General features: G+C 42.8%; 1 protein-coding gene across 3 annotated transcripts in view; it reads left to right on the forward strand.

The window, feature by feature from the left end:
• HIPK2 (homeodomain interacting protein kinase 2) overlaps positions 1-22192 on the forward strand; it is a 213064-nt gene that overhangs the window by 117779 nt on the left and 73093 nt on the right. The window lies entirely within an intron of this gene.

Here is a 22192-nt window from a genome sequence, read left to right on the forward strand (position 1 = left end):
CATATACAAGTGGCGGCAGCCACCCCCCTGCTGCACACCCCCTGGACAAGCTGTGGCTCTGTCCCATGCCCACCCCATCCCAGCTGGGCAGCACCTACCCCAGCCCCACTCCCTCCCTCACCTCAGGGGGCGTTAATCTGCGTCCCCCCCACACCCCTTCCCTCTTCACTGCCCTTCCACCGCACCACACTTACCAGCTAGATGCAGCTCTCCAAGCTGCCAGGCTGTACTCCTCGCTGCAGGCATGCTGCATTGTGGCTGCGCGCACACACAAACATTTATCGGCCACTTCAGCCCGATTTACGATATAGTCAGTTTTCTTTATATTGGTGCTGATCCGATATCGGACCAATGTATCAGTGCATGTCTAGTTATTGTTATACATCTCTATTCGCTACTTCAGAAAAATAGTGATAAATTATAAATCTTAAATATGTCATCGAGTTAATACAGAAAGCAATCTACTACATTCCTCCCCCCCCCCCCACCCCGCCATTGAGCTAAGAAAATGCTAATCGTTTCTCAGTTGTGCTAGGTGAATTCTACCATCAGCCTAGAGGTACTTTTATTTTTTCACCTCTGCTTGGGCCAAGAATGCTGGTATTACTCAGAAGTGTGACTGAAAGTTGAACTCATTATACTTTGACCTGAATTGCAGTTGGATGGCGTTTTGGGAAATGGGGGGGCGGGGTATGGGGTAGGGGGCGCAAGACACAGTACAGTAACAGACTGCCTTAGCTACATTAGCAGTCATGGTCCTTTCATATTTCAAAGCAGGGCAGAGTTTCCTAATCTGAGATAGTATTGTGCTGTTATTTCTTCAGTATAAATGCCCTGTTTTCATATTGCCTCTTTTATAACCTCTTTGAATTTGCTTAATAACTGAAGCAAAAGCAGGTATTGTTAGATACATAGCTATAAATGATTCTGACAGCTTTGCATAAAGGCATGTGATGAATTTTCAGGAACGTGTTTGTTGCCAGGATAGGGATCGGAGCCAAAATGCGAGTGCCAAACTAAATGGGAAAAGTGTATTCGAGAAACTTGTGAGAGCTGCCGTGAGGGGATGGGGGTGGGGGGGGGCTGTGATTCCCAACCCTTTTCTAATAGAGCTCCCTCTTATATGGCATTAGTGAGGGGGTGCCCCTTTGCTCCATGGCCGGAGTGTGAGTTGGCTGAAACCTAATTTTGTCCAACTTCTCTCCTTTGTGGTTCTGTTCTCATTCTTCTAATTTTTTTCCTTTAACTTTGGTTGTTTTTGCTGTCTTGAGTCTCAATATTGCAGTGGAATTCACACACGCTCACCCTGGCAAGGGCTCTCAGGGGGACTGCACGTGGCTACAAAGATCTGAACACTCCCAGGATCTGGGTCTTTTTCAGTATTTTGTGCTCCTGAGCATAAGGCAGCATGCTGTCTGCTGGGAGGGCATCAGCTGGTGGTTCCCTGGGGCTGCATTGAACTGAGGGATGCAGGACAGGGCAGAGGACAAGCCTGCAGACTCCCCATGCTTGAGCAGGTATGTCTGTGTTTAGGAGCAGTTCCTGTGGCTGCCTGCCTGGGGCTGTACCAGGAGCGGGGTGGGAAGGTTTTCAAGGTGCTACCTGTCACTTACACGAACATACACGTTTTCACTGTTATTGGTAGCTGAACTGTCTGGCTCCAAACAGATGTCACCATTGTGCCACCGTAAAAATGTTGGGCAGCACAAAACCAGAGTGAACAAACATCCTTGCTGCTTGTCATGCCACAAATGCCCTAAATTGTGAGCATGACAATTCCTATTAATAGTTTGTGCTGCCTTCTTGTGGCAGATGTCTGTTTGTTTAAAGCACTAGTGTGGGCAGCCCTGGGCCAGCTTTCATGGGGCTTTAGGGACCTGATCCTGCAGGACAACAGCTGCTAGCGCTTGGACTCAACTTGGGGCCCATGTCTGCAGGTGCATCCCCTGGGCTTCCCTGATCTGCGCTTGTGGACGTGTGTCCTCAGAGGCCTAATCCCACAGGACAACAGCCCTGGGTACATGAAAACAACCTAGGGCGTGCATGTGAAGCCTTGAGTGGCAGGGTCCTAGGCGATGTCTGCCTCTGCCCATCTATCAGATCAGCTGCACTGGGACACCTCCTGGCACAGACAATCCTGCCACAAAGACCTTGTCTGTTTATAGGCTCTTACACCTTCCTCTGCTCCCTCTAGTCCCATTTTCATCCCCTACAATGGGGAAATGGTGACTTTAGGGAAAGAGAATTGCTGGCCTTCCAGTTCTGATGACCTGCTATGTTTCAGTCCTGTTTAACACCACAAGACTCAACTATAGCATTGGGTGACTGCATCCCTATTTCCATGTTTGACCACCTACTAAATAACCACATTTGGTAGGCTTTCATTAGGCAAGCCCAGGATTGCAATAGCAAGGACTGTTGTAGGCAAAGTCTGAGATCACTGACAGAGCTGGATTTGGGCCCAGAACTAAGATAACAAGGGATGTAGCAAATGATTAGGACTGAGGAGCACTGGCAGAACTGGGTTGAGGGCAGGGAATAGGGTGTATAATGCCTCCCCCCAGCAAATGCCTCCTGAGCCAGTGATATGTATGAATTCCTAACCTCACAAGCTTTACATTCCTCCATCAGTGATTTGGTTTATAGGTCAGATATTTAATTCTTTTTAAACTAATATTGTCTCGTTGAAAACTGAGAGCAGATACATGGGGCCCTGTAAGAGGCACCCCACCTTTGTGGGCACATTTCTACCATAGCATGGCTCCTGTTCATTCCAAGTGGAGTTAAACTTTATTTTTAGATGGAGACATTTGAAAGGCATATTGGGCTGAGCTAACCACGTAAGTAATTAGGCTGGGAGTATAAGCAGAGGGGGCCATCAGCACTCATTATTTAAGAGCCAGCTTCATTATTTTTACTGCTCGGATGCTTATCTTAACATTGTCGACCATTTTTATTTAAAGGGGCTCTGCCTTGCAGACTTGAAATTCCTCACCAGGTTCTTTTAATAGAGAGCTCAGAGATTTCCCATACCTCTTAGGGAAATGAAAAAAAGAATATTCTTGCTTAACGTTCATATGATCTGAAGAATTTACAAACCACATGCTCTATACAAGAATTGCTTTACCCACCATAGATATCTAGTTGCCTTCTGGGTAAAATACAGTAGGTGTTTGACAGCATGCAGTAGTCCTATATAACATTGTATTAGGTCAGGGAATTAAAACTATCATATCCATCTAAAACCAGGCAACGAATGAGTCGCATTAGGCACAGTAATGTAAAATCGAGCAGATACAGTCTCTGCCCCAGAGAGCTTGCAACATAATAGCCAACTGCAAACTAAATTTTAAACAGGGCCATTGGTCTCATGGATTTGGGCCCAGAACTAAGATAACAAGGGATGTAGCAGATGATTAGGACTGAGGAGCACTGGCAGAACTGGGTTGAGGGCAGGGAATAGGGTGTATAGTGCCAAGATATATTACCCATCCCTGCTTTTTTTTTCTTTTTTTTTTTAAATCTTTATTCATTTAATATCTTCATGGCTCTACTGTAAGCTGTTGAAGACAGTGGGGCTGCATGTGGGCCCACAGAGCAAAGCCCACGTAGGAGTTTGGGGGATTAGAGCGTCAGATACTGACTTCCTTTGTAAAGGGCTTTGAGATCGATAGCAGAGCTGGGTAATATTAGTTTTAATATGTTGGGAGCAGGAGTGGTGCCTTTGCTGAGATGCTGAGCACACTCGTAAGCATCATACAAAAATAATAAGAATCCTGTCTGATCTCCACTTCTGAGCTTTGTTAATATTCTGTCAGGACCCTTCTCTTGCCATCTAAAATTACGCAGGAAATTAAAAGACTTAACAGCTACCTTGTAGTTGGGCGGCCAGTTGGTTTATCAGCATATGACATTGAAGTGAATCATGTGCAATTCAGGACGAGTCTTGGCCTGTACATTCACAGTTCCTTGGTTACTTTGGCCTCTTGAAGCAAATTTTGTGCCCGGCTATGGAGAGTTAAATGCTGGAGCCACCCTTGCGTGCAGTGCTGCTTTGTTGCCATGTCAACTGTGCATGTCATTTGTTTACATTTGATTTGGCAGAACATTCCCTGATAAGAACCAAGGCCTCCAGTGACTTTGTACCGGGGCGGTGGTTGAACCGGGCCTCCGAGGAACAGGGAAGAAGGAAGTAGGGATGAGTCCACCGATAGTCAACCCCATGCAACTGTTCTCTGGCTGCATGGCTTGTGTCTCACCAGTTTATTTCCTTGGAGGAGGATGAGAAATATATACTAATTCAATTTGGTTAACCTAGGTGGTTTACCATGGCTTGACTCAGGAGGTGATAAAACTGTTTCCACAACCTCAACCCTCAATTTCCACGGTCGTTGATTGTAAATTTCCACGGTCGTTGATTGTAAATTTCTCACAGTCCTAATCCATTCCAGAGCCAGGCATTGTTCATTTGGCATTTTTTTTAAAGTACACTGTAATTGGAGGAGATTAGCTATTAAAGGCGAGGGCCAAATGTCTGAGATTACTGGAGCAAAATGCCTACTGGCTTTTGTGAGAACTTCACCTGAGTAAGAAGAACATCAGGATTTAGCTTTATAATGGAGGAGGTGGGAGGAGGAGGAGGAGGGGGGAGGGAGCGGAAGAACATTTTAAACAAAACAGCAAAACCTGAGAAAATAAAATAAATGGGATGGTCTTATTATGAGCTGTTGATATAAAAAGAGATTTTCAAAATTGCTGTTGCAGATGATGAATTGCCTTTTTTTTGCAAGTCTTAATGATGGCTGTTTTTTCTAAACAAGGAACCAACTGGGAAAAGGTGGGCAGAGGATGGTAAGAAAATACCCCAGTGTCCTCTTAGTTGTTTGACATAGAGTGTTTTTCCATCTGTATTTATTGTCCCACTGGGACTCATAATTTCTCCATTTTCTTTTCCTTGCTGTTCTTTACCTTCCTGACTATAAATGTTTACTTGTACTGTTAGCGGGCACTTTATATGCAAGATTCAAAGGGGCGGGGAGGTGGGGCAGGGAGAAATGGTGCTCTCCCTCTTTATTAAAACAAAGAGATTAAATGAATGTCTGCTAGTATAGGACAGGAAAGCCTTTCTTGGTAAATATACTATGTGGCCAAGCCCTGAGTGTAGTGTATAGCTGTGCATACTTTTTAGAGGTGTGTTCCTCAGCTCTTCCTTCACAAAGCACATCATTGACGTTGGAGATCTTTTTTAAGCATGAATGAAAATACACTTCATGCATGATGAATGTCTGAAACAATGAGTACCAAGTACAAATCCCATACTTTGGGAAGGTAGAAGAAACAAATCTTGGGGTGGAGGAAAGAGGGTGATGGGGGTGGGGACAGGAATGGGGATGACACATGACCCAGTTTTTGGTCAGTCTCCAAGGTAAAACTGAAGCAGCTTCATTGCCTGTAATGGTGATGTAACTTGAAAACAGAATTGGGTCCATGGTGTTCACTTGGAGGCAAAATTCTCTTAAGGGAGGCTCACTATAATACTCACCTCCAATACATTACTTTCCATCTATGCTGGGATCTTCCCTTGAGAGCAGCATCTTTTTGCAAGCATGGTGTTAGAGCTGTGCGAACTGGTCGGGGTCCCCACTGCATTATAGTTATGTTTTGCCACACATATCCCATAGCTTCTTTATCTCCTGCATCCATTTTGGTTTTAGTAAAGTTGTCTAATCAAGGATAGGGGCCCAAAATGGAGCCTATGCATGGGACACCCAAAGGTTAAACCTTGCTCTTGGGCACCTGTCAAGGAGCAGGACAAGAGAGGTGAGTATTATTGTGAGGGTTTGAAAAGTTAATTTTTCCTTTTGTTTGTATGTGGATGAAATGTCTGTCTTTCCCTTTTTTTTATTATTCAATTTTTCATCACCTGGAGAGACTTACCTGTAGGTAAGAGAGTGATTTATCTTCATGCCCTCTCTCGGACTGCCACTCATGGTGCCACTTTATACCAAATGTGGCTGATTTTGTAATATGGAAACCTGCCTCACGCAGGCCAGATGACAACCATCAACCCATTTCACAGAGGCCACCAAACAGGTATTAAGAGAATAACAAATTTCAGGTATTATTGTCCTGGGTAGCATTTAAACTTGTGGCTTAAAAGTGAAACTACTATTGTCCATTCATAATCCCCTAGAACCTTCCAGTTCCTTCTTTTCAATGTTTTCTTTTCAAATTAGGTGCTTTCCTAAGTACATTAGATGATTTTCCAATCCACATCTGCCAGATGTCCCTTTATTTTTCTGATGCTTCTTTTGTTCATATGCATTGGAAACCAGCTATCTTTTTCTACTGCACTATGCAGAACTCAGGTGGAAGAGGGTAAAAAAAGTGGTGACACTTCAAACCTAAGATGCTGTAGTTTCAGAAGAGTAGTTTGAGAGAGTGCACATGTGAGAAAGTGGGTAAAAAAACCCACCTGCCACATTGCTTACATGTGTCAAACTAACACAACATTTGCAGTTTGGTCTTGTAGGGTTTGTTATAATAGTAATGAACAACATATCAGACAGTGATTCACAGTATTGTCTCTAGAAAAGCAGTGCATCCTGGGCTTGATCCAAACACAGTTAAGGTGATCTTAGCTTTAGACATTGTCCAGGGACATTCAGTGCATGATTTTGCTATTTCCTGACGCCCTCCGTTTTTTAAATCGTTGTTTGAATAAATAATATGATGGATGGGAGCAGGTAACCTATACAAAATTCAGCCCAGCAGTCTTCCATGAGGACAAAGTTATTCTGCATACTCCTTTTTTATGTCTGCTTTGTCCCTGTTGAAATGTGGAAGATTCCTCATTTACCCCACTTCTTATCCAACTTTTGCATTTGTGTCCATGCAGAGCAGTTCACCATCCTTTTGTCTGACAGGTCTGTAATACTCTCCTACAGTTCAACTCATTGCAGGCTCATGCTGCCTAAGCCAGTAGCAGATACACTTTGAATGGATTGGTCAGAGTATATGCCCTTGTTCCTGTCATTTCAGCAAATGAGGTTTCCATATGGAAACCCAGCTTCCAAAGACTTCGTAACCAAAAATGATGCTTTCTGGACTGTTCATTCTCCAGTAGTACTTCATTTAACCTTAACAATCCCTGTCTGTCTGTACTATTGTATTTCTAAAGGTGGTTTCATAAATTTCAAGGATGTACATATCTAATTAATAAAATGTTGTTCTTACGTAGCACTTTCATCTGGGGATGATCTTGGGTTTGGAACACAAGCCTGGGAGTCAGGAAGCCTGTGACACACTTCCTGTGTAGCCTTATCTAAAAAGTCACTTAACCTCTATATTTTTTAGTTCTGTAAAATAGCGATAATCATATTACCGGTCCCAAAGGGGAGTTGCAAGCCTATATTTATTAATATTTTTAAGAGTTTCCAGGATTATGGATAGAAGTTGTTATAAAAGTGCAAAGCATTAGTGCTTTTCAAACATTAATCCCTTTTCACAAATGAATATCTGAACAAAACCCTTTCGCCATCATGGCTAGCTGCAGCCAGAATTGGTATGTTTAGCAAATCTCTGGTAATTTTTTTCCATGTCCTTGACCTTGCACAGGAGCACTGTCTTCAAAGAGTGACAATCATAGCAAGAATTGAAGATACTTTAGATCTATCAACATACACTGGTGAAGGCCATGTAACTATGTAATCGGGCACCGGTTCCTCCCCACTGATGATTAATGGTAGAAGTGTGGGTAGAATTTTGCCTATGGAATCTTAATTACTGGTAATGATGGATAGGAACGAAAGAAACTGGTTGAGTCCTAGGTCCCAGGCAGTAATTTCAAAGATAGCACTTAGGAAAGAAATAGCAAACAGATTTTTATCTAAAAACTGCGAATCTGTTATGAGATCACTGAGAAATAGCAAAACATGAGACTGGATGACGCCAGTTTTACAGACTGACTTTGCAAAACAGAAGTGCATTTTTAAGACCACTTAAGAGTCAGTCCTGCAAGATTGAGTATTCAAGTGGCAAGGTCAGGGTGCAGCTCTCACACCCAGAAAAAACGTTACAGCCTGTAATTTAACGGAGTTATCAACTGCCTTATGTTTCATCCTTGCAAATTACAGCTTTTGCTCATAGCACTTTCACTAGTGCAGTTTACTTTGTTACAGTGATGCCAAAAAACTCCCTTACCACCTTGACAAAACTCAGCACCCTCAGCCCAAACACATGCATATATGCATATATGCACACAGCTTTCTCATTGGAAACTTCAGTTTTTCAAGGCTTTTTTCTCCTTCACCCATGTGATCTCTTTGTCCCCTGGAGTTGCACTAATATACTGAAATAAGTGCAGCACTAATATACTGAAATAAGTGCAGCTGTCTTTACACTGAGCCTTATTTGCATATTTACTTACGCCCTGTGTGCAATATTAATAAGGTGTTAAATAGAGACGGTGGAAGGGGGAGGGGCATGTTAGGATTTCAGTCTTGTCTAAGCACGGCTGCACAAACATATTTCCTCCTAACAAGAATTAATGGTGAACATACTAATTGTCTTCAAACCGCAATTTTCCTTGCCCTGGAAAGTTCCTTGGAGTCAGCATCAGAGGCCATATCTTCTACGATACATCACATGCTGTATTAGATATAAGACAGCCTCACAGCTTGAACCATTTTCGTAGGGTGAGCCACGCTCTGTCAGAACTGTGCTTGACAACAGTTTTCTACTTCTGCTGTTGCTAGCGTAGTTGAAGCACCATTTCCCTGTAGATGAAGAATTTTTTTCCTTTTTAACAACCATACAACATGGGCATGATGACTATGGGGCCACCAGATTCACAACTCACACTGAAAACAGACAGGGCTATGTGGCTGCTAGTATACAGAATAGCTGTCCTCTGGATGAGTGTGGGCACAGACTGTTACAACGATCTGTATCTGCAAGCAGTTTCAACCCTGATGGCAAATTGTAGCATAGAAAAGGACCAAAGGTAGAGAAAAATAAAGATGGTAGAAATGAAAAGCAAAAAAATGGAAAGAAAAAGTGATGAGAGACAGCTTTCCACACACACCATTGCCTTCAACTTGGACCTAAACTGCTGTTACCTGAAAACATCCTTTTTTACTGATGGGTTCAGTGAGAGCTAACTTTACTCTGGCTGAGAATTGCTGTTGTCTGGCTTTATGCAGAGTGGCAGGAGTTTTTAAAATTCAGATCCTTACTTATCCTTGGCATTAGCCTGACCTATGCATCTGTCTTGTGTCACGTGCAGAATTCAGCAACAGCACACGTTAATCAAGCTAACGGTGTTATCAAATTATTTTACTCTGCAATCTGGAGGCTTATCTATTAAGTTTCTGATTTAGGGGGGTAGCAAGGGAGGAGGATGATAGGTCCCTTGGTGGGTGGATTACCAAAGGTTAGGTGATAAGCAAGAGTGGTGACTTTGGTGCAAGAATGAAGCAGGGTTGGGAAGACCCTGCAAAGGGCGGCTCAGTATCTAACACATGGCTAACTCCTAGTGACTGTAATCTGATTAAAAGACCTTAGGAACTGAATTAGTAATGGTTACTGTAGTGGGATCTGAGTGATTATTGCGACCTCGGAGAAGGGATTGTTTTTGGTCTACAGGATAACTGCCAGCAAGGAGTACTTTTGGAGTTTGCTTACATGGCATCCTAATAACCATAGCCCTGAAATGGCTGTGAAAGGACGGGGAGCAGTTTTATAAGAACCAGCTTGCGGTCACGTTTATCTGTTGGCTTGTTCTGCCACTGATATTTGAGGGAGAATGGGAAGGAGAGAATCCCTTCATTAGGAACAATGTGCTATTTAGTCACTGGATTGTTTGCATTTGGCTGTCATGTGAGTTATTTTCCATGCTGTCTAATTGGTAAGGCCAGCAATACATCAAGTTTTGTTTCCCTACTAAAGCAAATACCGTGAAAGAACAAGCCTGGGGTATCTGATATCCTGTTTATGTTCTAAATTCACTCATAGTAATGATCTTGGTGAACACCTGGTAGTCCCCACAATTTGGTTATAATAAAACTGTCCAGGTTTGTAATGTGAATGGGACCTAGTTGTATGTGAAGTTACATTCCTCCTATATACAGAAGCAGCTCCAGGGCTGGGGACAGAAATTGCACATAAACTGGTTTAAGTGATCAGAAACTTGTTTAAACCTGTAACAGAACAGAAGTTCAGTGCACATAAACCAGTGTCAGTATGACCAAAACTGGTTTAAGATGCACCTGGTTGATTTAACTGATTTGGGCCATGCAATTTGCGGCTCCATACAGTCTGCGGCAGCTCTGCCCAGCCTACTTCTGCTGCCAGTGCAGCACCCCCGTTGGGAATTGGCTTGTGCTCCCTGGGAAACCACGACAGAGGCTACTGCCCGGTGAGGGTCACTCCCCCTTGCCACTCCAGTGGCAGGAGTGAGGGTGCGGACAGAGGCCGTCTGGCATGCCCCACTTAGGCGAAGGGGGCGGGGAGGAAGTTTATTTCTCCCTCCCTCTGGCGTCTGGCAAAGGGGGCAGGGAGGGGGCTTATTCTGCCAGTCACCCTATGCAGGGAGCAATTGGCAGAGGTGGCAGCTTGGGGCTGGCAGACCCCAGCTGCAGTCCCCTATGGATAAAGGGGGGAATAAACCCTCTATCTGCCCCTTTTGCATCAGGGGGCCATGCCAGCTGGCCTCTGTCCATGCCCCTGCCCCTGCCCCTGCCCCTGCCCCTGCTGTAGCAGCAGCAAGGGGGGAGCACCAGGCAGTTCCAAACTTGGGTCTGTGCGGTGGGACAGGGAAGAGGGAATAAAACCCCCTCCCTGGCCAGTTCACTTGAGGCTACTCCTGGGGCTGTGCCATAGCCCCCCCCCCCAATCCCCCAGCACAGCGTCCCTACGGCTGAGGGCATGCTCTAGCACCCCCCAGCTTCTGGCCTGAGCCATTGCAGACAAGTGCCTGCATTTCTTGAGTCAAAAGGGAATGTCTATTCACTTGCAAATAGGTTCAATCTAGGCAGGTTAGACTAACCTGCAAAGATTGAATCAATTCAAGCTCCAGCTTTTTGAATGGCCGTCCCTAAAGAAAAGACCAAGGTTGCAGCACTGTTTAGTTATTGTAACATGGTCCATTTGTTCCTGTCCTGCGTGACTGACCTGCTTCAGTGAGGCTTAAATGAGTCCTCTTACCTCTTCACCAGATGGTTGTTTTCATAAAGAAGGCAGGGCCTTGCATCTCTCATGTTTCAGTGTATTGCTGAAGCATATGAGAAGAAAGAGGTTATAATAAAACAGCCTGTAGGCTCAATTCAGAAACTGTGAGCCCTATTCAGGAGGGAAATATGCCTGAAGTTTGGCATTAATGATTAATTTTAACACTAATAATTTATTTTAGATGACAGTAGTACCTAACAGTCCAACCTGGACTTTGTGCATAATAAATTTTAAAAGGATGAGTGAATGCTAGGGTGGTGAAATGTTGATAAAAGCACTATCTTGAGTAAGGTCTAATGAGGCAGGCACCAGGTTTCACCCCTTCTCCACCACTAAAAGTGCTAGCACATGTCAGTCCTGGCCTGTGAGTTTCCCTGCAGTTCCTATCCAAAGCCTCAAACACAGTTTTGCTAATGCACTTTATTCCAATCTGTCTTCCTTTGCTAATTCCAGGCTTCTTAGGGCCAGCTTATAGCCGGTGAAAAAAGAATCCACCTATAAACTTGATTTTTACATTAAAGCTGCCAGAAGATTCTTGTGCTGTGCTCTAAAATCACGTGTCGCATCTTTGTGCAGCAGCCCCTGTTCAGATGGCAGATGCTATGCTCCAGCATTTGGCCACTTCTGTGACACAGGAGAGGTAAAGAGGGATTGGCACAAATAAAAGGAAGATGCTGAAATACCAATGAAAGAGGACATGTAAAAAAGAAAAAGAGAATAACAAAAGAAAATAATGTCAGTTATTCACAATTCTGAAGAAAATAACTGTACTCTGAAATATCCAGTGCTCCATACTCCCATTAAATAGATCTTCTTCACTGCTTTTTCAAAAATACGAATGTGCTCTTGACTTGTTTCTGGAACTTGAAAATAAAATAATATTTAGCTATTTTTTTATCTGCAAAGGGCTCTACAAACACTAGCAAATTAATCCTTGCATCTCCTCGTTCACCACTTCAAGTAAGAATGTGCAAGTAGGGATGTTTTAAGAGTGAGCAAAATGAATCCTCAGATTGTCTGTATGAATGCTGAATGCCATTCCCCTCTTGCGCCTGCCCTCATCACATGGCTCTCATTCTTAGTTGTTTGCTTTTCTATTTCTGCAGTAAGTCAATAAATAAAAACTGGGTTATAAACATTTTCCAAGTGAGACATCACCCAACACACACGCTACAGCTTGAAGGGAAACTGTAAACTTTAATTGCTTTAAATGGACTAATTAGGACAAAGAAAACGCTTTAAATTTTATGTCCTCATTTTTTTTTAGAAAGTATTTTTAAAAAAAAACAATGAAAAAGACTTGTTCTGCTTCCCTCTGGATGTTTAGAAAGGCCTTTTTGGCATCTTCAGGAGCAGCGGCATCATCATCAAATATCCCTAGGTCCAACTTTCTGTTTCCTCTTTGAGTCCATGTGCTATTCTCAGCTGCCATTTCAGCCTTGTTGCTGGTGTTACTGTTGAACACCCACTGATAGAGGGTGGTGAAGGGTGGACACAGACCACAAAACTGTGGCAGTACGCAAAGTGCTGTCAAATGAGGAAAAGTTGACAAATTGAAATCAATATCAGTCTCTGGGGGATTGCTTGGAACAGTGGGAAGCTTGACATTTTCAGATGGAAATACTGGGGAGTATAAGAAGGTTTTGCTCCGGCTGTCTAGGCCTGCTGAGGATCTGAATTAGGATTTTGGATGAGGGTAGTGTCCCTGTACCATATGGCAAAGCTGAGCACTGGTGATCTCTCTGCTACCTGTCAAGAACCAAAACAGCAAAGGTAGCGCACGTGAAGTCAACAAAAACATCAAGGTTAAAAAAAACTCTCCTGTGTGAGATTTTTATTTTAAAACTGCAAATGAATCTAAGTAGGTGCCTCCAGTGAATTTTCTTTTGATCTTGGCTGCTTGGCAGACCTGGTAGACATGCCAGGATCACATCTAATCAGCAGGGGTCTCTGTAGAACAAAGTGAAGGTTTAATAATAGGATCTTCCATTGAGTACAGCAGAGAACTACAAATGTTGAGGGTGGGTGGGGGTTAATGTAGAGATGCCCCTAGTAAGTCCTTTATTGCCACAGTCAGCATGAAAGACCAGAGGCAGCTTTTACATCCACTTCTTCAGTTCTTGCAGCATAAAGTATTTTCAACTAAGGGCAATCTTTACTCTTTGTAAGCTTGGTCAGAATGCTGTATACAGTGATAAACACAGACCTCAGGAAAGGAGGAACGTAGCTGAAGTGTTATGATTCTTCTGGTGTTGGAGAGGGAGAGATTTCAATAGCACTGTAGGGATTTAGGAACACAAGTCCTGTTGCGTTCTTCAGGGGTGGGCAATTATTTTGGGCAGAGGGCTGCTTGCTGAGTTTGGCAAGCCATTGAGGGCCGCATGACAGGCAGCCAGGGGCAGATAGATATTAATTTTCTAAATTTTTTAGGGGCCCCGTGGGCTGGATAGAATGGCCTGGCGGACCGCATTTTGCCCACCCCTGTCTTTTAATCCTTTAAGCACATTTTGAAAATCTGTCCCCAAAGAGACTTTGGACAATTCCTGCCAAAAATGTAACAAAACAAAGTGTACTTTTAAAGCATGCAGCAAAAGCAGATGCTACTTAGGGCTCTATGAGGAGAGGCTGAAGATCTTTGGATTATTGGATCACAGAATTGGGACCGAATATGTCCATTGCCATACCAAGGAAGGATTGGTCCCTACTCTCCATTGTGTGTGTGTGCTGTGAAGCATACTTCTGAATATCAGTGGTGGAGTTCTACTGTTTTGAGTGTGAGACTGCTCCCCAGTCCAATAAGTCAAGGAGGTTTTCTTGCTATTCAATATATTTTTAAATAAAATTTTCTTAATTTTACCCTATCAGGCTTGGCCACATCCATGCTAGACAGTCCTAAATTGGCTTTAGGGCTTACTTCTTGTAAGTATTTGTAAGCAGTTCTGCCTTGTATCATTTGAGCAAAAACTCAGTTATTTTGTTCTTTTAATTTTTCTTTGTAAGTAACTCCTTCCAAGCCATTAATCACTTCTGTTTGCTGTGTTTTGAATTCCTTCCAGTTTCTCTTCATCTTGCTGGGACTGAGCAGCGCTTAAATTAAATATGTGATTGCACGCGTTTGAAGCTTCCGAGGCAAAGAATGCACACATGGAAAATTGGGAAGGGGAGGATGGGCATAGAATAACAGAGAAAACATATTTAGGTAAAAGGGAAGAAGGAAGAGGAGCCGTGTTCCTATGATACGTAGAGAAGGTCAGCTGTGCTGAGCAAACTATATATTATCAGAAGGACAGAAGGTTTTCTGTAAAGAAAGAGTGCAATATTTGGAAAGGCGTGTTTCATTCTCTTGTGAGTTTCTGGCTTGTGTATACTTCACACCATAGTTTTCCACAAGTGTTACTTTTTTAAGGCTTCCTGAATGGCATTGTGGGTGCGCTATGCCACTCCTCTCAAAATCTCTGTGTTAAGCCTTTGCAGACATTGATTTGAAAGAGGGAGTTATGGTAGTCTTACTCTGCTTTGTGCATAAAAGGGTGTGAAAAGAATATATGATTATTCCAGGTCAATGTAAGTGATGCACACACTACCCCTTGTTGATACAGGGCTGTTAGTATAAAGTCTTAATTTCAGCCTAATTACCAATTTCTGGAAAAAATAGATTTCAGACTGAAGGTTCTTATGTATTGTCTGGATAGACAGATGCAATTAGAGTCAAATTCATATTAATGCAGAGTCAGCAAAGGTCTTCCATTTAAGTCCTACCTAGAGTATGTAGAAGCATTAAATTTAAATTGATCTGATTAGGGTTAGGTCTGTTTAAATGCTCACTCATGCAGGTGTTCTCAGGATTTGAAACGGCCAAAGAATGGCATGCCTGATCTGAGTTAATTCACCTCAGGAGATGAATTAGCTTAGACCAAGAAAGGGTTAACCTGATCCAGGAAGGGGTTAACTGAATTTATGCCTGCATATGTTTGCAGCACCGCCTGGAGGCTGGGAAAAACCAGCCACTCACCCAGCCCCAGGGCTGTACTGTTCCTACCCGGCAAACCTTGATTGGGCTAGCTTTAGCTCCCCCAGCTCCCCCCCTGTCCCCATAGACCCTCTAGCACCACCCCCCCAGTGGACAGCCCCTTCCCACAACAGGAGTGCCCATGACACTCCCAGTTTAGATTTAAGCGGCTTAAAATAAACCACCTAATCATAGACTGGGTGCAGCAAACAGATGCTTGCACCTCTAGAGACCTTAAATGAAACGTAATTGTTTTTCAGATGTCAGATGGGCCCTCTGCTTTGGGGTGAAGTTCTGCCTTTGTGTGGTGTCTGAGTATGAAATAGGGTTGTTCCCTTTGTTAGAGACATCGGACTGTCGGTCTGATAACTCAAACTCCTCCAGCTTCATACTCGGCAGATTCACATTCCTGAACATTTGTCTCGTCTGAAGAAATCTGTTTACTTAAATACAAAATTCTTCAGTTCAAAAATAGCATACGCTATTTTCTTTAACTTCAGAAAGATGTCCCAGCATGTGTTTTTTGAGTGCTCATATATAATTGTATGGATAGACAGGCTGCAGAATTTTGGCATATTTCTGCAAAAATGCTCTTATAGCTAGAAATGGGCCAAGGAAATGATATTTGTATCAGGCTGCACAATAGCATGAGGCTGTGATTCAAGTCTGTGCCAGGTGGCTGGGATACCAGATTCTAAGCTGGCATCTATCTTCTGTGTCAGTCCCAGCTATGTGTTTCACCACTGTCTGCCTCAGTTGAGGCCTGCTGGTCAGTCCTGACTTTGTGCACAGATGATGTGTGTTAAAGAGATCCAAAGAAAAGCTCCTGATCTAAAGAAACACCTTCTTCAGACCAGGACTGATGGGATTTTGAAAACAGCTGCAGTTATCTTTAACTGCGTAATTAGCTCCTGCTTTGTGAAGGGGACTTGTTCAAGATGGGATAGGACTAGGCAATGCCCTTGCAGAGAACCAGAATAATGGATAACCATATTACCATATTTTCTGCCATATAAGATGCTTAAAGCAAGAGCTGTCTTTTATAGTGACATGGAGGAAGGAAAACTACTGGTAATTGAAATTAGATCCTGGTACCTTGAATACATGCCCAGAGACACTGGTGAGAGTCTGCAGGTAGAAGTAAGGAAGAGCAAGGAGAAGGGACCAACCTAATCCTTGTTCCCTCCACCTTCTTGCTGCCCTTCCTGACTTCTCTGTCAGTTGTCACAAAGGCACAATTTGGAAGGTACAATGTATTCCTCAAGCTGTCTTATAGCCCAGAAAATACAGAATTTATTAGGGATCCCCGGGGAAAATATAACCTTATTTAATTCCTTGTCCTGTCGCTGACCGTTTGTTATTTTGAGGTGGATACCATGACTAGAGTTCAGGTACGTACTCAAACACGATGAAAGTCTGCAAGGTATTTTTGCAAGCTTTTGGTCTTATATGGCAGAAATCTTGGGCAGTGGGACTTGAATGAGGTCAGCTGTCCTTGAAGAAGGAAATAGGCCTGTGCGAGAGAACTTAGAAGTAAATCTTTAGGAACAAATTCATATGCTGAGACTTTGAGTCCTTCCTTACTAGCACTTAGGCAAAAATTTGAATCTTTTTGGATATCTTGGTCTATTTGGGTCAGTTTTATTAAAGGCATAGGGCATTTATACACATGCTCTGGGAGCGGGGGGAGGGCGCTTTAATTGGAGCAGCTCTCGGAGGCAATATAACTGGTAATAACTGGTAATGTGATTCTCTCTTATTCTCTCGGAGCTGCTCTAATTAAAGTGCCCAGAGTGTCTCATGTATCCACATCTGCACACTTCAAAATGGCAGCGGGGGCACTTTATCTAAAGCTCATCAAACACGAGACACTGGAGGCTGCTGGAGTGCAGTAATTACCACGCTCCAGCAGACTCAATTAATCGAGTCACAGCACGTTGGAGCAGCCTCAGTGCTTATGTACAGGCGCCCATAGGTGCCTTTGTTATAAGTTACAGGTGTCTCAGGGGGGCTCAGTTTTTAATTTCTCTTCATTATGCAAGAACCTTCTCTAGACCCTTTTTTGGGCCCTACCAATACCTGCTTTCACTTTTGCAGCAGGAGTACATTCAGGCCACAGGGACCTCAAAAGGACTGTAAAAGCTGTAGCTGTTTAACTGTCACGTTTCTTGTTTCAAGAAAAGGGAATTCTAGACAGAATGTCATACTAGAAGCAGTAAAGACTTTAACTTCATGAAAGTTAGGAGAGTCACAGTTGACTTTCCCACAGTAGCCTTCATTGCATGCTTTTATCGAATATTGTCACAGAACTGAATAACATGGTATATGGTTCTGCAAACAATACACTGTCATGCAATACAAAGGAATTACCCCTTTTAACTGAAACAGTAGATGCATGACATGCATTACATTTACTTGCGAGCAGAGTTTTAGTACCACAGTTGCAAAATTATTCTGTTTTTTAAAACCTCAGCTACGCGTTCTTGGGTTTTGTGTGAGCTTTCCTTTTTCTTTTGTGTTCTTAGATACAGACTTGTGGTCCTATATACAGCAATATGATGAGAAGATATCATTGTAGCACATGTGGTGATGGGCAGAGTTAAGGTTACCTTTAGAGTCTTAATGCTGAAGTTCTTGTCTTCTGTGAATTTCAAACTTAATTTTGCCTTAATAAAGGGTTGTGTAACATAAAGGTATTTATTAAAATGAGAAGATATGAATTTACTGATGTTATAGAATTGATTAGTTTGTTTTTCTTCTGAAGCAGTAGCAGGAGTGGAAAATATTTCCTAGATACTAGAGGTTAAACTCTCTCTCAGTCACTCTTGCACAAGGAATGTCTCCTCATTTTAGGTAAATATTTACTTCTATCCTACAGCAGAGAATGCTGGATATACAAATGCTACATCAGGAGGAAGCAGCGAGGTTATAGAGCACCGATTCTTAAAATAGGCTATTGTGAGCCTCTCCAAAGCAAAGGGAAAAGCTTGCATGTTTTTATCAGCAACATTGTTCCATACTTTGCAATAGAAATTTACTCAGTCTCCTGCAGTGCATTTGTCTTTAGATCATGAGTTGAGTTGCACCACTCCATCGCACTATAATAATGCGTACTGGTTTAACTTGGCCTGCAGGATGTTTATTACTGGTCGGGCATATGCAGGGAGAAGTGAACTGAGCTTGACTCTTAAAGTCTGGGTTGAGTTTGCAGGACTGGCATCTTAGTGCAATCAAAATAGTGTTTGCTAAATGGAGAAAATATGCTTTGACATCAGTGAAAAACGTTTAAGCTATGCGCAAGCTTCCAGGATGTGGAAGTGGGACCCTGTTTCCTCCGTACCCCTTGCTTCGCCTTTTTGTGCTGCATGGCAAACCTCACAACCCCGTCCCACGTTCCCTCGGGCCCATGCATGGCCACCCGGCCTTTCTGAACCTTCAGCGGTCAACGCCAGGAAGAAGATAAATCCATCAGGCCCCTTTCTCCATCTCTCTGTGGGGTTAACAGGAGTTCTGCTGCTTAATCCTTCAGCCATTGTGGCTGGCTGCAGGGCAGTAGCAGCAAGTATAAACAAAATGCATAATTAATAAACCTGTGGTGGTTCATATTCAGTTCCCGGGCTGGGGTGGGGCGTTTGGGACAGGAGGGCGGGAGGAGACTGTGGGGTAATTACAGATGTGAAAAATGAGGTTGGAACATACAGCAACCTTTCTAGGTTAGCCGTCTCGCTGATCGATGGCCCGCATTGTTTTCTCTGACCTTTTCATGAACTTCCGCTCCAAACAGCAGAAGAAATATAGTTATTTCCTCCCCATATTGTTTGTGTGTAATGCATCCAGTTATGGCCTGAGCTTTTTGCTCAAAACATCTACTTGTTGTTAGCGAATCATATTGAGGGTAATTAGAAATTATACTTTTTGAAGAAACCTGATGATCCTTCCCATTCTCATTCCAGGAAACAGTTAATGATAGTGGAGATAGTTCATCCATTCAGGTGACAATAGACAACTCGGCTAAAAATGGTATTGACTTGGCAGACCTGGGTGGTTAAACCAAGTGGAACAATTTCTAGGGCTAAAGTAGATACAGGTGTATGTGGAGGGTATTGTGAGAAATGGGAAAGAGTGCCACACAGCAGAAAAACTAATGCAACCTAACCTGGGCCGTAAAGATTTGTATTATGGCACAGAGTGATGTTGCACAGTGTAAGAGGCAGATCAGTGCATGTCCTCAGATTTGTGGCCTGGGCCTTGATAAAGACATTGTCATGGGGAAATGATGCTTCCATTGTTTCACCTGCTGCTTGAACTTGCCGCTGCTTAACCTTTCAAGTATAGAGTGTCACTTTCTGTGTTCAGCTGACTTGAACTATAGCCCCCAGCGATCAACCTAGGGAGGAGTCACAGCTATGTTTATAGACATGGAGCTCTTTGGAAAGTACATGGATGCTTCAAGCCAGCATAAATGAGAGGAAGATGATACATTTGGCTCTGGTGTTTCAGAATAAGGTGTTTCTGACCCCCAAGCAAAATTGCAAACACGCTAAAATTTGGAAGATTCCAGTGGATTTGGAAGAAATGTGTGGAGATATCTGTGACACGGGCACTCATGATAATCACACAAATACACAGATTCAATAGGGTTCCCATTTGTAGGAAGGGTGGGCCTATATTTCCATGTCTTGGGGAGTTATTTTCATTCATGCATTTGTGTTCCTGAAGTAACTACTGAATGTCCTCTAATACAAAAGATTTCTTGCTGTATGGGAATTCTTCATTTATAAGAATTATAAATTATTTATTTGCTATTTGCAAAATACTGTAATTAAGAAATGACAAACTTATAGCAATGAGCTCCAAGGGAAACTTAGAAGTTAAAGTTAATTGCACAGAAATACTTACAAAATGGATTCTTGGCTGGTTAAGATAAGGAAATGTTTGTCTTCCGTGACAAAATCGGCAAGTTTCACATCTCCAATGGGTCTGTGGCATGGCTGCCTAAGATTTTAACATTCAGGAAATGTTTATATTTTTAAGAACATCAGGGTAAGTTCAAGGATTTGTTTTGGCAAGAAAAAATGAAACTGTAAATGGAGACACTTGAAGAGTCCCCAAAACTAGTATATGACTATGTGTTGACATGTTATGGAGGTGTTGTGAGTGACTCTCTACTTAAGATTATTTTGAAATTTGCGCTTACAGCAGGACTCAAATCCCTCTGTTTCACACTTCAGTGATTGGATTTATTCTCCAGATTTCATACGGTAACCTTAGGAGGACAATTGAATTTTTAGTGTAACTACTTTAAGTAAAATGTGAAGTAACTTTTGCAACAGAAATGTTTTAGGATGTTTTTATATTATTTGTTACCCTTTCATGCACATGTCTTTGTGTTTTTCTCAACAAGCTACACGCATCTAGTTTCCCTTCACACACACTCCTACATAAGCTGTTTTTTGAATTTTTAAAGTTAAATATTTCATTTTGCATCACCCCTTTTCACCATAACCAGTTGTAAGGGCTTTATAAAGAAGGGGAGAGAGTAACAGAGATTTGTGGGGGAGGGAGCTGGACATTTTTTGTTGCAGGAGATCTGACATGGGAAGGACAGTAGTTGTGCATGGGGTCTGGAGTGCAGGGAGGGGAGAGAGCCCATTCTTTCTGCATTTGAGGCATATGTCACTCATAGGATGCTAGAACAGCTACTGTCCAAAGGAGTTGTCTTGGGATGCCCTTCAGGCACTGATACCTTGGTACAGAAGGCAGTAAGGGTGCCTGTACACACGTGGGACACCTGCTCTGATGTGCTGTAATTACAGCGCGTCGGAGCAGACTTGATTAACTGAGTCTGCCAGAGCAAGCTAATGCTAATTAGTGCGCTCCAGCAGCCTAGGTGTCTTGTGTATTCGGCATCCCCCATGCTTCAAAATGGCAACGGGGCGCTTTAACTAAAGCTTGTCGAATGAGCTTTAGTTAAAGTGCCCCTGCCACAATTTTGAAATGTGGGACACTAAATATGCAAGACACTGTGGGCACTTTAATTAGAGCGGCTCCCAAGAGCTGCTCTAATTAAAGTGCCTCCCTCACCTCCAGAGCACGTGTAAAGTTACCCTAAGATATTTTCATGGTTCATTTTAGGGTTTTGAACTTCCAACACAAGAGGTCTCCTAAACTGAAGCATACAGGGAGCAGGTTTGTGTTAGGGGGAACTGTGTGGTTTCAGCAGCTTGAGAAAGGACGCCTGAAACCTCATGGAAATTTGCCAAGCCCTTATTTTGGTGTTTTCTTTAAATAACTGAATATGTCATGCCAGTTGTCCAGGTTGCTGAGACTACATTGTGAAACTACTCACATGCATACAGTCACTCGTGTATCTGAGCTTGTAGGCTCCAGACCTCAGATGGTTAACTTCTTGGGTCAGGGCCTGTATGTCTTGTGTAGTCTGACTACATGGTCAGTGCTTAGCAAATATTTAAGAGTAATACTAGTGCAGGTAGATCTCATTTTTCCTGCATGACTGTGGATTTCAAATTAGATGATCAGTTCTTGTGGACAAAGACTGTAGTCTTGTTATGATTTTGTACAGCACCTAGCACAATGGGGTCCTTATTGTGGCTCTTAGATTGTTCATATCCAAGTAAATAACTATCAATAGTTACCAAAAGGAGGTGAGTTCATGATGCATCTGTTTGGTTCATTCTGTGAAGGGGAATCGTTTTTGTGTGTTTTTTCTCAGCACTTTGTGCCGCGAACTTTGATCTCCTGGTCTCTCTACCGTTTTGTGGTACAAGTTGCTCCTAAGTAGGCTAGGCTGAAGCTTCAAGTGTTTAATTGTTTATAAATATTTTAAATGTTTAGTTGTTACTGTTGGCTTCAAATGATTAACATTTCATTTTTGAGCAATCTTGTGAGGTCAGCAGACATTACTGGTAAGAGGCAGTGTATCCAAGCAGATAT

The sequence above is a fragment of the Gavialis gangeticus genome, unplaced genomic scaffold (genome assembly GCF_001723915.1).
Source record: "Gavialis gangeticus isolate Ggan-Ray unplaced genomic scaffold, GavGan_comp1, whole genome shotgun sequence".
NCBI lineage: Eukaryota > Metazoa > Chordata > Crocodylia > Gavialidae > Gavialis > Gavialis gangeticus.